We start from the raw sequence: 15,877 nt of genomic DNA, 5'->3' as shown, positions 1-15,877 counted from the left end.
GAGGGAGAAGCAGACTCCCTGCAGAGCAGGGAGCCTGATTTGGGGCTCCATCCCAGGACCCTGGGATCATGACCTGAGCCAAAGGCAGACACTTAACTGACTGAGCCACCCAGGTGCCCCTAGGTTAGCAAATTTCTTGACATCATCTCATTTAATCCTCACAATGTCTCTATGAGACAGATATTATCTCTTAGATTAGGAAACTAGGACTCTGAAAGATTAAGTAACTTCCCCAAAGTCATACAACTATGAAGTGTTTATTTTGGAATTGGAAGCATCATTTTGTTGGATCCAGCATGCTCTTTACACTACACCAGCCTGCTTCCCCTATAATCTAAGTTCATCCTTACAACAATCATGTAAATGAAGGTAAGAATGTCATTTCCCAATTTGAATGAAACAGTGAAGCCCAGAAATGCTTAAGGTTCCACCACTAGGTAGTGCTATAGAAGTAAACTCAGATCACCATACTTTTACTTCTCTGGTTAAAGGCTAATGGTTAGAACCTTTACAAGGGTTGGACTTTTTCTTAAAAAATTTTACTTATTTATTCATGAGAATACATAGAGAGGAGAGAGAGAGAGAGGCAGAGACACAGACAGAAGGAGAAGCAGGCTCCATGCAGGGAGCCCGACGCGGGACTCAATCCCAGGTCTCCAGGATCACGCCCTGGGCCGAAGGCAGCGCTAAACCGCTGAGCCACCTGGGTTGGACTTTCTTGATGACCAAGGAGAATATGCTTGGGGAGAGGTGAGAGAGGGCTTGCTCTGTTGGTGGGATGAGGAAGAGAAACAGCAGCAGTGGCTCTAGCCCTCAGATTTTGTTTCCCAGCTGCTAGGCATTTCCCACTGCCTGACCTTTTGGCGACATTCCTTTTTTTTTCTTTCCTTTTATCTAAATTCAATTTGTTTGGCAACATTCCTAATTTGCTCAGTGGAAATTGCCTGTTGCTGACTTTTACTCTTCAAATCCAATCCTGGCCAGACTGTGTGGGCATGATAGGTTTTATGTGTCCTTTCAAAACACTATATTCTGGATTAGGCCTTTGAACAATTGGTTTGGACAAATTGGTCTTGTATGACTAATTGCATCTTATCCCATGAGTCTTTAGAGAGGTTGAACAGAATGACCCATTTGAGGATTAACCCAAGGCTGGCTGGAAGGGTCCAGGGTGCTTAGGACAGATATTAAAACCTGAGGACATAAAGCACCTGGGTTGTCCAGTAGGTTAAGCATCTGCCTTCTGATCAGGTCATGATCCTGGGGTCCTGGGATGCAGCCCCGCATTGGGCTCCCTGCTCAGTGGGGAGTCTGTTTCTTCCTCTCACTGCTGTTCTCCCAGCTTGTGCTCTTTATCAAATAAATAAAATATTAAAAAAAAAACACCTGAGGACACATTCTGATCAAATTTCCTGAAATAATTTCCCTGGGAGTTATAGGTTTTGAATTTTAATAAGATTGGATCCACTTTCTGATGTGCATGTGTCTATCTCTGTGGATTCCAAATATTACTATTGAATTTAGCTTGCCATTAATCTAATATTAAACTCTTTCTAATGCAGTCGCATAATACAGATGCCAAGTACACAAAGATAAATGTATGAAAATGTAGAGGACTTCTGCCTCCAGCTAAGAGGAAGTAAGTAACTAAGAATGGATTTACCCTTTGCATTAAACAACCGAAAAAAAAAAGCCATAGAAAATTGATGAAACACCTGGGTGGCGCAGCGGTTTGGCGCCTGCCTTTGGCCCAAGGCGCGATCCTGGAGACCCAGGATCGAATCCCACGTCGGGCTCCTGGTGCATGGAACCTGCTTCTCCCTCTGCCTATGTCTCTGCCTCTCTTTCTCTCTCTCTCTCTCTCTCTGTGTGACTATCATAAATAAATAAAAAAAATTAGAAAATTGATGAAACAGGGATGCCTGGGTGGTTCAGTGGTTGAGCATCTGCCTTGGGCTCAGGTTGTGATCCCGGGGTCCTGGGATTGAGTCCTACATCGGGCTCCCTGCAGGGAGGCTGCTTCTCCCTCTGCCTGTGTCTCTGCCTCTCACTCTCTGTCTCTCATGAATAAATAAAATCTTCAAAAAACAATTCATGAAACAGTAGTTTTCAAGACACATCAGGCAATGTAGGAAAAGTGATCCCTGGAAAATGGTTAAAAAGCAAGGTGAGCCCTCCAACCCAGTCTACAACAAAATTCATGGGGCTCAGCACAAAATTAAAAAGTAGGGGCCCCAGGGCACCTGGGGTCCTGGGATCAAGTCCTGCATCAGGCTCCCTGCATCTCCCTCCCGCATCAAGCCTGCATCAGGCTCCCTGCTTCTCCCTCTGCCTATGTCTCTGCCTCTCTCTCTCTCTGTGTCTCTCATGAATAAATAAATAAGATCTTTTTTAAAAAGTAGGGGCCCTTATTCAAAAGGCAGGAAAAAAGTTTTCCTTTCTTCCCGTCTCTTAGGCTGTCATGGTGATTTTTACGTGCTACTTAATGTTTCATTCCTTCAGGCATGAAACTCTTTCAGAGCAAGTGCAGACTCTCAGAGGTGCCCAGAAGCTGTGCCCTGTGACAAGGCATGCACACACATGCATTCGGCACACCAGCTGCTGGCTTCTCCCTCACGCCAGCTGTCATAGCAATGCTCCTAGGAAGATGAGCAAGGAATCTGCACTTCCCACAAATCTGACACCCCAAAGCAGTGTGGATGAGCAGCCCCAAGGGGTATTGAAAACTCTGGGCCAGGATGATTAGGTACCTGGATAAAAGTAGGCAAGAGGTTCATCCCTGCTGAATCTTCTGCTGAATGTACGGCGGGGCTGCCAGCCACTGGACGGGGATGGTTACCACCAGGCCCCACCCTGATATTCCACAAGGACAGACATCTAATTCTGACCTTCCCTGTGCCCATGCCCAAGTCCCCACTGGAGACAAGAGGCTGGCATTAGTTGCCGGGTAAGGGAATAGAGGGGGAGGCTGAGGTGCCAGAAGGTGACGGAACCTATCCTAGAGAAGCAGTGAGACAGAGGCAAAAAAGGCCATGTGTGAACCCTGGTCCCAAGCCTTTAGTGCATGCTCTGCAGTCCCATGGGACTTACAAAACACAAATTCAAAGATAAAATTATTAGGAATTTCAAGATGGTGACCACAGAGTACTAAATACAAACATGGGCCCTTTTGAGCTTGGGGTCCCGTGCTACATTGCATTGGTACCAGTCTGTGAAGCTGTTCCTATTTACCAGGGAAGGGGAATGAAGACAGCCTGGCAGCCTCCCTGAATTAAGGAGACATGGCTGAGCATGTAGAGACGCCAAGGCAGCTAGAGCACATAAGAAAGAATACCAGGGCAGCCCAGGTGGCTCAGCGGTTTAGTGCCGCCTTCAGTCCAGGGCGTGATCCTGGAGACCCAGGATCGAGTCCCACGTCAGGCTCCCTACATGGAGCCTGCTTCTCCCTCTGCCTGTGTCTCTGCCTCTCTCTCTGTGTGTCTCTCATGAATAAATAAATAAAATCTCTTTAAAAAAAAAAGAAAGAAAGAATACCAGACAGGACACAACTGTACAGAGAGAGAACTCCAAAGATCTACAGATGGTGCCCCTCAAGTATTCAGCAGAGTACAAGTGCATTCACATGAGAAAACTACTGAGACAGGAAAAGAACCTTCTGAAAGAATTAGAGAACACAATGCCTAGTGCATACATAAGGCCAGAAATAGTGCCTGATTCCCACCAGCCAGAATGGAAAACCTCATGACTTACAGGGCATTACGTAGAATACAGATAGGTCTTGCCTGAGTATTGCAGAATAATAGTAAGACAGACGCTCAAGAAGATGTATAGAAATACAAAAAGATCCAAGACCCAACATAATGAAACTGACAGTGCCTGGTATCCAATTAATATCATAAAAGAGGCAAGGAAATACGACCCATAATGAGAATAGTAAGTTTATCAAAAACAAAGCAGAAATGTTAGAATTAGCAGAGAAGAATATTAAAACAGTTATAACTGTATTCCATATGTTTAAAAAATTAAGTAGAGACAGGGAAGATATGCAAAAGCAAGAAAATAAAAGATAAGTGGGACTATATCAAACTAAAAAGCTCTGCACAGCAAAGGAAACCATCAACAAAATGAAAAGGCAATGTATAGAGTGGGAGAAAATATTTGCAAATCATACATCTAATAAGAGGTCAATAAATAAATCCAAAATATGTAAAAACTCATACAACTTGGGGCACCTACGTGGCTCAGGCAGTTACTGTCTGCCTTCAGCTCAGGTCATGGTCCTGGAGTCCTGGGTTCAAGTCCAAGTCAGGCTCCCTGCTCAGTGGGGAGTCTGCTTCTCCCTCTGACCCTGCCCCTCCTCCCTCTCTCCCTCTCTCCTCCTCACTTACTCTCTCAAATAAATAAAATCTTTTTTAAAAAACCTCATACAACTCAATTAGCTAAACCCAAAACTAAACAATGCAATTAAAAAATGAACAGAGGAATTGAATAGGCATTTTTCCAAAGACATACAGATGGCCAACAGGCACATGAAAAGGTGCTCAACATCACCAATCAGCAGGGGGGGAAATGCAAATCAAAACTACAATGAGATATCACTGCATATTTATGAGAAACACTACCATCAAAAAGACAAGTGATAACAAGTGTTGGTGATGGCATGGAGAAAAGGAAATCCACAGGCATTGTTGGTGGGAATGTAAATTTGTGCAGCCAATAAAGAAAACAGTATGGAGGTTCTTCAAAAATTTAAAAACAGGAAAGCCCAGGTGGCTCAGCGGTTTACTGCTGCCTTCAGCCCAGGGCCTGATCCTGGAGACCTGGATCGAGTCCCACGTCGGGCTCCCTGCATGGAGCCTGCTTCTCCCTCTGCCTGTGTCTCTGCCTCTCTCTCTCTCTCTGTGTCTCTCATAAATAAATAAAATCTTAAAAAAAAAATAAAAACAGAACTACAGGAGTCCTCACGCCTCAGATGAGTCAAATAATCTGTAAACGAATAAAAATGAGGCTAAGAGTAAATTCTTTAGTGTAATAGAAGCTGGAAGACAGTGCGATATCTTCCAAGAGTTGAGGAAAAAAAAAACACCAAACAGGTAACCAAGAAATGTGTAGCTAGAAAAATATTTCTTTTTTTTAAAGATTTTATTTATTTATTCATAGAGACACACAGAGAGAGAGGGGCAGAGGCACAGGCAGAGGGAGAAGCAGGCTCCATGCAGGGAGCCTGACGTGGGACTCGATCCAGGGTCCCAAGGATCACACCCCGGGCTGCAGGCAGCGCTAAACCGCTGCGCCACCGGGGCTGCCCTAGAAAAATATTTCTTTAAAAGAAATGTTATTATTCATAAGAGACACAGTGAGAGAGGCAGAGACATAGGCAGAGCAAGAAACAGGCTCCCTGTGAGGAGCCCGATGCAGGACTCACTCAATCCCTGGTGGGGGATCATGCCCTGAGCCAAAGGCAGATACTCAACTACTGAGCCACTCAGGCATCCCTAGAAAAATATTTCAAGGCAAAAACATCCTAGTTGAAGAAAAACAAACTTACATACAACCTACATCAAACAAATTTGTGAAAGATGTACTTCAGAAGGAAAAGAATGAATAACTCTGAGATGCCAAAAGGAATGATAAAGAAAAAAATTGGAAAATACGTAAACTATACATTGTATAAAATAATTTGTTCATTTATTCAGCAAGTATTTATCACCTACTGTAGTAGACTGAATAATGTCTACCCAAGATATCAGATCCTAATCCCTAGAACCTATAAAATGTCACCTTATTTGGAAAAAGGATTTTTGCCTGTATGATTAAAGATTTTGAAATGAGATTATTTTGAATTACCTGAGTGGTTCCAAAATGCCATCACAAGTGTCCCTATAGGACAGATGCAGAGGGTTATTACAAAGTAGAGAAGAAAGCCATATAATAGAAGCAGTCAGAGAAGATGCTATGCTGCTAGCTTTGAAGATGGAGGAAGGGGGACAAGAGCCAAGGAATGCAAGGAATGCAACTCTAGATATTGGAAAAGCCAAGGAAACTGACTTTCCCCTAGAGCCTCTAGGGGGCGTGTCGCCTTGCCAACACTTTGATTTCAGCCCAGTGAAGCTGCCAACCTCTGGTCCCTATAACTCTGAGGGAATTAATTTCTGTGAATTTAAGTCACTAGATTTCTGGTGATTTGTTACAGCAGCCACAGGAAACAAATGCAACTATTACAGCTAGACACTGCTCTAAGTGTTTGAGATAATCAAGGAACAAACAAGGATACCTGGCTGGCTCAGCGGTTGGGCGTCTGCCTTTGGCTCAGGGTGTGATCCTGGAGTCCCCGGATGAGTCCTGCATCCAGCCCCCTGCATGGAGCCTGCTCCTCCCTCTGCCTGTGTCTCTGTCTCTCTCATGAATAAATAAAATCTTTTTTAAAAAATCAAGGAACAAACAAAAGTCTTAAACTTAACTAGTGCTCGCTTCAGCAGCACATATACTAAACTTGGAGCTTAAACTCTACTCTAGTGGAGTAAACAGACAACATACCATTAAACAGGTAAACTGCGTACTGTACTAGAAGGTAACAAGTGACACGTGAAAAAGGAAAAAAAGAGCAGGGTAAGTGAGGAATCAGGAATGTCTGTTGTAGGGTTGGTAGGTAAATGGATATTTTAAACACAGTGGCTATGGCAAGCCTTGTTGAAAAAGTGGTGTCTGAGCAGACTTTTAATTTGTGGTGTTTATTTTAAAAAAGAGGACAAAACCAAAATGCTGGATAGTACCACATAAGCCGAGAAAGAGGTGATCAGTATCTAAAGTGTTCTAACATCCATATTATTTTGGAATAATTGATATTAACTTGAGACTTTGTTAAGCATATATGCTAACATATCAAGGGTAATCAATAAAAGAACAGAAACAGAATATGTAATTTCCAAATTAAGTCATGATGGAAAATGGAATAAGAAAATAAAATTCAAAAAAAAAAAAAAAAGAAAAGAAAATTCAATTTTTTTAAGCTGAGAAAGGAGATAAAGCAAAGGAAATTAGCACAGATAGAGAGCAACCAGTAAGATGTTAGAAACAAATACAAATAAATAAATGTGACCACAGAGATGCAAGTGGATGTAATTTGCCAGTTAAAAGTCAAGAGATTGTCAAAAAAGGGGCAAAAAGGGAAAATCCACCTAAAATGGAGAGACATCCCTAAAATATAAGAACACTGAAAGGCTGACAGTTAAGCAATGAAGAAATATACCAAGCAAATGCTAGCCAAAAGTCAGAGTGCTTACATTAATATAAGACAAAACAGAATTTAAAATGCATTCATTGGGATTGAGAGGGTCACTAGAGCAGGATAAAAGGTGGGATATTGTAATGCTCCTTTCTCAATTTTTGATGGGTTAAAACTGAAGACAAAAAAATTAATAACAATACAGAATATTCAAAGAACCTAGTTAACAAACTTGGCTGGAAACTATGAATATTTATGTATAAGTCTTCTCATGCGCATGAAGCATGATTCTCCAATGTGGAACCGCTTGAACATAGGGTTTGTACATTTTCATAAAACACTACAGATAGAATTCAAGTTCTGTGTACCCCCCTTACCTTATTCTCTTTCATCCTCTCCCAAGAGATTAGCACTATCCTGGATGTGGTGTTTATCATTCTAAAGCAATTTAAAAATTTTACTAGTTCAAATGTTTGTGTACATGTGTCCTTCAACATTAAAATGTATTATTTATACTTTTAAATTTTAAAGAAGGAATTTTGGGCAGCCTGGGTGGCTCAGAGGTTTAGGGCCACATTCAGCCAAGGATGTGATCCTGGAGACCCAGGATCGAGTCCCACGTCAGGCTCCTTGCAGGGAGCCTGCTTCTCCTTCTGCCTGTGTCTCTGCCTCTCTCTCTCTCTCTCTGTGTGTCTTCCATGAAAAAATAAAATCTTTTAAAAAAATAAAGAAGGAATTTTAATTATTTACTTTTCGTAAGTTATTTAAAATTTACATAAATGGGGGCACCTGGCTGGCTCAGTCAGAAGAGCATGCCACTCTTGAACTCAGGGTTGTGAGTTTGAGCCCCACACTGGGTGGAGAGATTACTTAAAAAATAAAAGTTAAAAAAATAAAACTTATGTAAGTGGTGTCATACTGGATGTGTACTCCACCTTGCATTTTTCACCATTGTTTTAGAGATTTATGTGTTGATGTAGTACTAATTCATTCAAATGTTATGTAACATTTATTATAAATTTTATACATTTATATATAAATTTGAAATTTAACTGTTATATACTTTAAAATGTATCACAATTTATCAGTTTATTGTGCTGCTGAACACAATGTCCCAATTTTTTTTACTAATTACAGATGATACAGATGATATAGAAATAAATATTCTTGTATAGTCCTTTGTCCACAATGTGAGAATTCCTCTAGAATATATATCTAGGATTAGAATTGTTCAGTCATAAAATGTGAGCACCTTTGACTTTACAGAACATCACCATATGGCTTTTTAAAGTAGTTGTGCCAATTTATATCACCACCACCGAGTTTACATTGCTGATCACAAATGTCGTTTAGTACTGAGACTTTTCCATCTTTGCCAATCTGATGCATGTGAAATTGTACCTGTTTTATTTTGTATCCCCACTATTAGATTGATATTATAAATTCGTTGGCCATTGGGGTTTCCTGTTCTGTGAATTGCCTCTTCATTCTTTGCTCACTTTTGAGCCACCTGTTTTTCTACTAAGCTTGTAATTTACACGCAGTAAAATTCACTTTGGTGTACACTTCCAAGTTTTAACAAATACAAAGTGTAACTCCACAATTAATATACAAAACAGTTCCACTGCCTCTTGAGATACCTTCTTACTATCCCCTTGTGGGTCAAGCCCCTATTCCCACACCAACCCATGCTAACCATTAATCTGTCTTCCACTCTGGTGGAACAAGACAGAAGGTCAATAAGGGAACAGGACTTGAACACAATGCACATTTCTGAGAATTTTTTAAAAGACTTTCTTTATTCAAGAGAGACACAGAAAGAGAGGCAGAGACATAGGCAGAGGGAGAAGCAAGCTCACTGAGGGGGGCTTGATGCAGGACTCAATCCCGGGATGCCGGCATCACACCCTGAGCCAAAGGCAGGCACTCAACCACTGAGCCACCCCGGTATCCCTACAATGCACATTCTTAAGTCCAAATGGAATATTCATTCTCCTGGAAAAATCCTATATTAGGCCACAAAACAAGTCTCAATAAATTAAAAAAAGACTTAATCATACACAGGGTCTTCTCTGACCACAATGAAAAAAACTAGAAATCAATAACAGAAAAGTGAACAGTTAACAATATGTAAAAATAACACAACACACTCTTAAATTACAAATATATCAAAAAAGGAAACCACAATGGAAATTAGAAAGTGCTGAGATGAATAAAAATACTGTACTAAAACTCAACGAGATGCAGCAAAAATATGCCAACAGTGGAATGTATAACTGTAAATGCACTACAGTAAAAGTGCATTTGTGCATTCCACATCCAAAAGTGGAATGTATAACTGTAAATGCACTACACTAAAAGAATTTCAAATCAATTAGCTAACTTTTATACCTTAAGGAACTATAAAAAGAGCAAACTAAACTCAGAGCTATCAGAAGGAAGTAAATAATAAAGATTAGAGTAGAAATAACTGGAGAACAGAAAAACAAAAGAGAAAAGCAACAAAGTCAAAAAGTTGGTTCTTTAAAAAGAACAACAAAATTGACAAGCCTTTAGCTAGACTAAGAAAAAGAGAGTAAACTCAAATTACTAAAATCAGAGATGAAGATTGGACATTAGGATCAGCCTTAAAGAAATGAAACGGATGAAAAAAACCACTATGAACAACTGTACACCAATGAATTGGATAACCAAGATGAAATCAACAAATTCCCAGAAACAAAATCCTAAAACTGACTCAAGAAGAAACAGAAAACCTGAACAGATCTATAAGCAAAGAGATTTAATGAATAATTAAAAATTTCCCCATAGAGAAAAGCTCAGGACCAGTGGCTCCACTGGTGAATTCTATTCAATATTTAAGAATTAACACCAATCCTTCTCAAAGTCTTCCAAAAATAGAAGAGGAAGAAACACTTTGTAACTCCTTCTATTGAGAGAAAAGCCAAAGACCTAAGACTACTATAGACGAGTCAATATCCCTTATGAATATATAACACAAAAATCCTCATAATACTAGCAAACCAAATTGAGCAACATATTAAAAGGATTACACACCATGATCAAGTAAGATTTATTTCAGGAATGCAAGGGTGGTTCAACATATGAAAACAAATAAATGGGGTGCCTGGGTGGCTCAGTTCCTTAAGCCTCTGCCTTTGGCTCAGGTCATGATCACAGGGCCCTGGGATCAAGCCCCACATAGGGCTCCCTGCTCAGCAGGGAGTCTGATTCTCCCTCTGCCCTTCCACCTGCTCACGCTTGCTCTCACTCTCTCTTTGAAATTAACAAACATTAAAAAAAGAAAATCAATAAATATAATGTACCAATTTGATAGAAAAGAAAAAAAAAGCCACAACTGTCTGAATTGTTGTAGAAAAAGCATTTGACAAAATTCAACATTCTTTAATGATAGACAAAAAACTGTGAATAGAAGGAAACTTCCTCAACATGAAAAAGGGTATTTGTGAAACCCCCACCACTAATTCATTCTCAATGGTGAAAGACTGAAAGCTTTCCTCCTAAGATGAGGAACAAGACAAGGATGCCTGCTTTAGCCACTTCTATTGGACGTTATATTGGAAGCTCCTGACAGAGAAATCAGGCAAGAAAAGGAAATAAAACACATCCAAATTGGAAAGAGAAAAGTAAAACTATCTCTATTTGTAGGTAACAAAGATGCTATATATAGAAAATCCTTAAAAATCCAAAAAATATATTAGAGCTAGTAAACAAATTCAGCAAAGTTGCAGGGTATAAGATCAACACACAAAAATTGTATATGGGGCAGCTGGCTGGCTCAGTCAGTAGAGCATGTGACTCTTGATCTCGGGGTTGCAGGTTCGGTTCCATATTGGGTATAGGGAGTACTTAGTATATGTGCTGCTTAAGCGATCACAAGAGAGTACTTAAAAATAAAATCTCTTTAAAAACTGTATATGCTAGGGGCACCTGGGTAGCTCAGTCGCTTCAGCTCAGGTCATGATCCCAAAGTTTCAGAATCCAGTCTCATGTCAGGCTCCCTGCTCAGCAGGGAATCCGCTTCTCCCTCTCCTTCTGCCCCTCCTCCTGACACTTCTCTCTTGCTCACTCTCTCTCTCAAATAAGATCTTCAAAAAAATTGTATTTGCTAGCAGTGAATAATCTGAAAAGTAAATTAAGAAAACAATTCAATTTACAACAGCGTCAGAAAGAACAAAATACATAGGAACACATTTAAACCGGGTGGCTCAGTTGGTTGGGAGTCCAACTCTTGGTTTTGGCTCAGGTCATGATCTCATAGGTCATGGGATCAAACCCTGCATGTGGTTCTGTGCTCAGTGGGGAGTCTGCTTGAAGATTCTCTCCCTCCACTTCCCCCCCACCGCCACTCATATATGTGAGTGCTTTCTCACTCTCTAAAATGCATGATCTTAAAAAAATTTTTCTTTCAGTAATATTTTGTACTTTTCACTGTACAAGTCTTTTATATCACCCTGGTTAAATGTGTTCCTATGTATTTTGTTCTTTTCTTAAAGACCTAAAACAAGTGGTTTAAAAATGTAAAGACACTGGGGTGCCTGGGTGGCTCAATCAAACATCTGACTCTTGATTTCAGCTCAGGTCATGATCTCAGGGTTGTGAAATCAAGCCCTGCATTGGGCTCTGTGCTGGGTGCAGAGCCTGTTTGAGATTCTCTCTCTCAGGATGCCTGGGTGGCTCAGTGGTTGAGTGTCTGACTTCAGCTCAGGGCATGATCCTGGGGTCCTGGAATCGAGTCCCACATTGGGTTCCCTGCAGGAGACTGCTTCTCCGTCTGTCTGTGTCTCTGCCTGTGTCTCTCATGAATAAAATCTTTAAAAAAATTCTCTCTCTCCCCCTTTCCCCTCACTTCCACTCACATGCTCACTCTAAAAAAAAAATGTAAAGACATTAAGATTTAATACTATTAAATTGGCAACACTCCAAAGAGACCTATACATTTAATGGAACCCCTATCAAAATCCCAACGGCCTTTTTTTTTTTTTTTTTAGAAATGGAAAAGTTGATCCTAAAATTCACATGCCATAGCAAGAGACCTGAATAACTAAATCTCGAAAAAAGAAGTATAAGACACTTCCCGATTTCCACTATTAAAATGCTACAGTAATCAAAATAGTGTAGTATGGTATAATGACCCATATATGGATCAATGGAAGAGTCCAGAAATAAACCCACAGAGCTATGCTCAATTCATTTTCAAAAAGGATGACACAAGGGATGCCTGGGTGGCTCTGTGGTTGGGCGTCTGCCTTTGGCCTAGGGTGTGATCCTGAGATCAGGTATCAGGTCCTATATCAGGCTCATGGCAGGAAGCCTGCTTCTCCCTTGGCCCGTGTCTCTGCCTCTCTCTCTGTGGGTCTCTCATGAAACAATGAAGAAAATCTTAAAAGAAAAAGGGTGACATGTGCTTCAATGGGGGAAAGAATAGTCTCAACAAATGGTGCTGGGATAACTGGACAACCAAATGCAAAAGAATGAAGTTGGACCCTTACTTGATGTCACATACAATGATGAACTCAAATGAGATTAAAGGTAAAAGTATAAAACTCTTACAAGAAGACAAAGAGGTAAATTATTATGAGCTTGGATTGGTAATGGTTTTTCAGCCATGACAACATCAGAACAAGGGACGCCTGGCTGGCTCAGCGGTTGAGCGCCTGCCTTCTGCAGATTTTAAATAAAATTTTTTTAAAAGACACTATTAAGCAAGTAAAAAGATAACCCATAGAATAGGAGGAAATATTAGCAAACCATTATATCTGATAAGGGTTTAGTATCCTTAGTATATAAAAAACTCCTGCAACTCAACAGGAAGACAAAACACTTTTAAAAAGATTTTATTTATTTATTCATGAGAGACACACAGAGAGAGGCAGAGACACAGAGGGAGAAGGAGGCCCCTCACAGGGAGCCTGATGCGGGATTCTCAATCCCTGGACCGGGATCATGCCCTGAGCCAAAGGCAGATGCTCAACCGCTGCCACCAGGCGGCCTGACAAACCATTTTAAAAATGGCCCAGGGCAGCCCCGGTGGCACAGAGGTTTAGCACCGCCTGCAGCCCAGGGCGGGATCCTGGAGACCCATGATCGAGTCTCACGTGGGGCTCCCGCATGGAGCCTGCTTCTCCCTCTGCCTGTGTCTCTGCCTCTCGCTCTCTCTGTCTCTCATGAATAAATAAATAAAATCTTAATAAAATAAAGTAAAATAAAAATAAAATAAAAATGGCCCAAAGAAAGGGTGCCTAGGTGGCTCGGTTGGTAGAGCATGAGATTTGATCTTGGGGTTGTAAGTTTGAGTCCTGCATTGGGCATAGATTACTTTTTTTTTAAGATTTTATTTATTTATTCATGAGAGCCACAGAGAGGCAGAGACACAGGCAGAGGGAAAAGCAGGCTCCATGCAGGAGCCCAATGTGGAATTCGATCCTGGAACTCTGGGATCATGCCCTGAGCTGAAGGCAGATGCTCAACCGCTGAGCCACCCAGGCGTCCCCATAGATTACTTTTTAAAGAATTGCCATATAACCCAGCCATTCCACTCCTAAATATATACCCAGATGATTTATAAACAGGGACGTGAACAGGTATTTGTCCACAAATCTTCATAGTGTTGCTATGCCACGATTGCCAAGAAAACAACCCAAATGTACAAAATGCAGTATATACATACACTATTACTCAACCATAAAATGTAATGAAGTATTGACACATGCTGTATCATGGGTGAAGCTTGAAAGCATGTTAAATGAAAAAAAGACACAACAGGTCACATATTGTATGCATGGATATGAAAGACCTAGGCTATGCAAATCCATAGAAATAGAAAGCAGATTAGTTCTTTCCAGAGGCTGGATGAAGAAGGAATGGGGATTGACTACTTAACGAGTGCAGGATTTCCTTTTGGGATGATAAAAAGGTTCTAAACTAGAGAATGGTGATAGTTGCACAAAAGAGCAAACATACCAAAAGTCACTGAACTATACACTTTAAAACGTTAAAATGGAAAATTTTGTGCTTTATAAAATTTTTTAATTAAAGGTTTTGAGGTGCCTGGATGGCTCAGTTAAGTGTCTGCCTTCTTCTCAGGTCATGATCTCGGAGTCCTGGGACTGAGTCCCTCATCAGGCTCCTTTTTCAGCGGGGAGTCTGCTTCTCCTTCTCCCCCCTGCCCCTTCCCTCTGCTCAAACTGTCTCTTGCACACGTAAGTAAAATCTTTTTAAAAAGAAAAGGTTTTAAAAGATTTTATTACAGTTAGAGGTTATGGGGCACCTGAGTGACTCAGTTGGTTAAGCATTAAGACTCTTGATTTTGACCCAGGCCATGATCTCAGGTTTGTGAGAGAGTGCTGTGTTGGTTCCACCCTGGGCATGGAGCCTGCTTAAGATTCTCTCACTCCCTCTCCCTCTGCATCCTCCCCACACTCATGCTCTCTCTTGCTCAAAGAAAAAGATAGAGGTTATGAGGAAGGTGTTTTTATAGCTGCAGAACCATAAAATCTTAATGTGTCTCTGCAGCATATTCTTATATTCTACATCAAATAATAAAAGGTTTTACATGGGGCACCTTGGTGGCTCACTTGGTTTAGTGTCTGCCTTTGGCTCAGGTCGGGATCCCAGGGTCCTGAGATCGAGCCCCAACAAGGGGTTCCCTACAGGACCCTGCTTCTCTCTCTCCCTCTGCCCCTCCCTCTGGCTCCTCTCTCTCAAATAAGTAAAATCTAAAATAAAAGGTTCTACAAAAGAAAATTTTGATTTCTTTTTACTACGCTAAACACAAATTCTAGGGATTGGAGGATTTTTTTGTAGCATTTTTTTTTTTTGCATTTTTTTTTTTAAATTCAAAAGTTGCACGCTCTACTGAGCAGGCAGGCATCCCTAGGGATTGTTAAATATAAAAGTATACTATGGGTCTATTCAAAAAGAGAAATACCTATATAATACTAAGGAAAATAATTGAACAAAATTTTGTATTTGAACAAATCTCTTCATTATTCAAATGTAAAGCATTATTCAAAAAACCACAATGAGATACCACTTTATTCCAGTTAGAATGGCTAAAATTAACAAGATAGGAAACAAATGTTGGTGAGGATGTGGAGAAAGGGGAACACTCTTACATTGCTGGTGGGAACGCAAGCTGGTACAGCCACTCTGGAGAACAGTATGGAGGTTGCTCAAGAAATTAAGAATATAAGAAATAGTGCAGAGGACTATAAGGGAAGGGAGGGAAAACTGAATGCGCAAAAAACCAGAGAGGGTGACAAACCATGAGAGATTCTTAACTCTGGGAAACAAACTGAGGGTTGCTGAAGGGGAGGTGGGTGAGGGGATGGTAAACGGGTGATGTGAACAGTACTGGGTGATATACACAACTGATGAATTGTTGAAAACTACATCTGAAATTAATGATGTACTATATGTTGGCTAATGGAATTTTTAAAAATGTAAACAAATTTTTGTAGGAAACTTAATATTGATGGCATTAGCAAGGATACCATATAAAGCATAATTATGCAAATTCCCATTAGTACTGCTCTTTTCTTTTTAATGAACAATATGTTTTGGCAATTTTATGTAGATGACAGAACAGAACATGTTTATAACACTTCCTGTCGTTCACAGCATTAAACA

The sequence above is a fragment of the Canis aureus genome, chromosome X (assembly GCF_053574225.1).
Source record: "Canis aureus isolate CA01 chromosome X, VMU_Caureus_v.1.0, whole genome shotgun sequence".
NCBI classification, from domain to species: domain Eukaryota; kingdom Metazoa; phylum Chordata; class Mammalia; order Carnivora; family Canidae; genus Canis; species Canis aureus.
Note: the sequence above shows the minus strand (reverse complement) of the source record.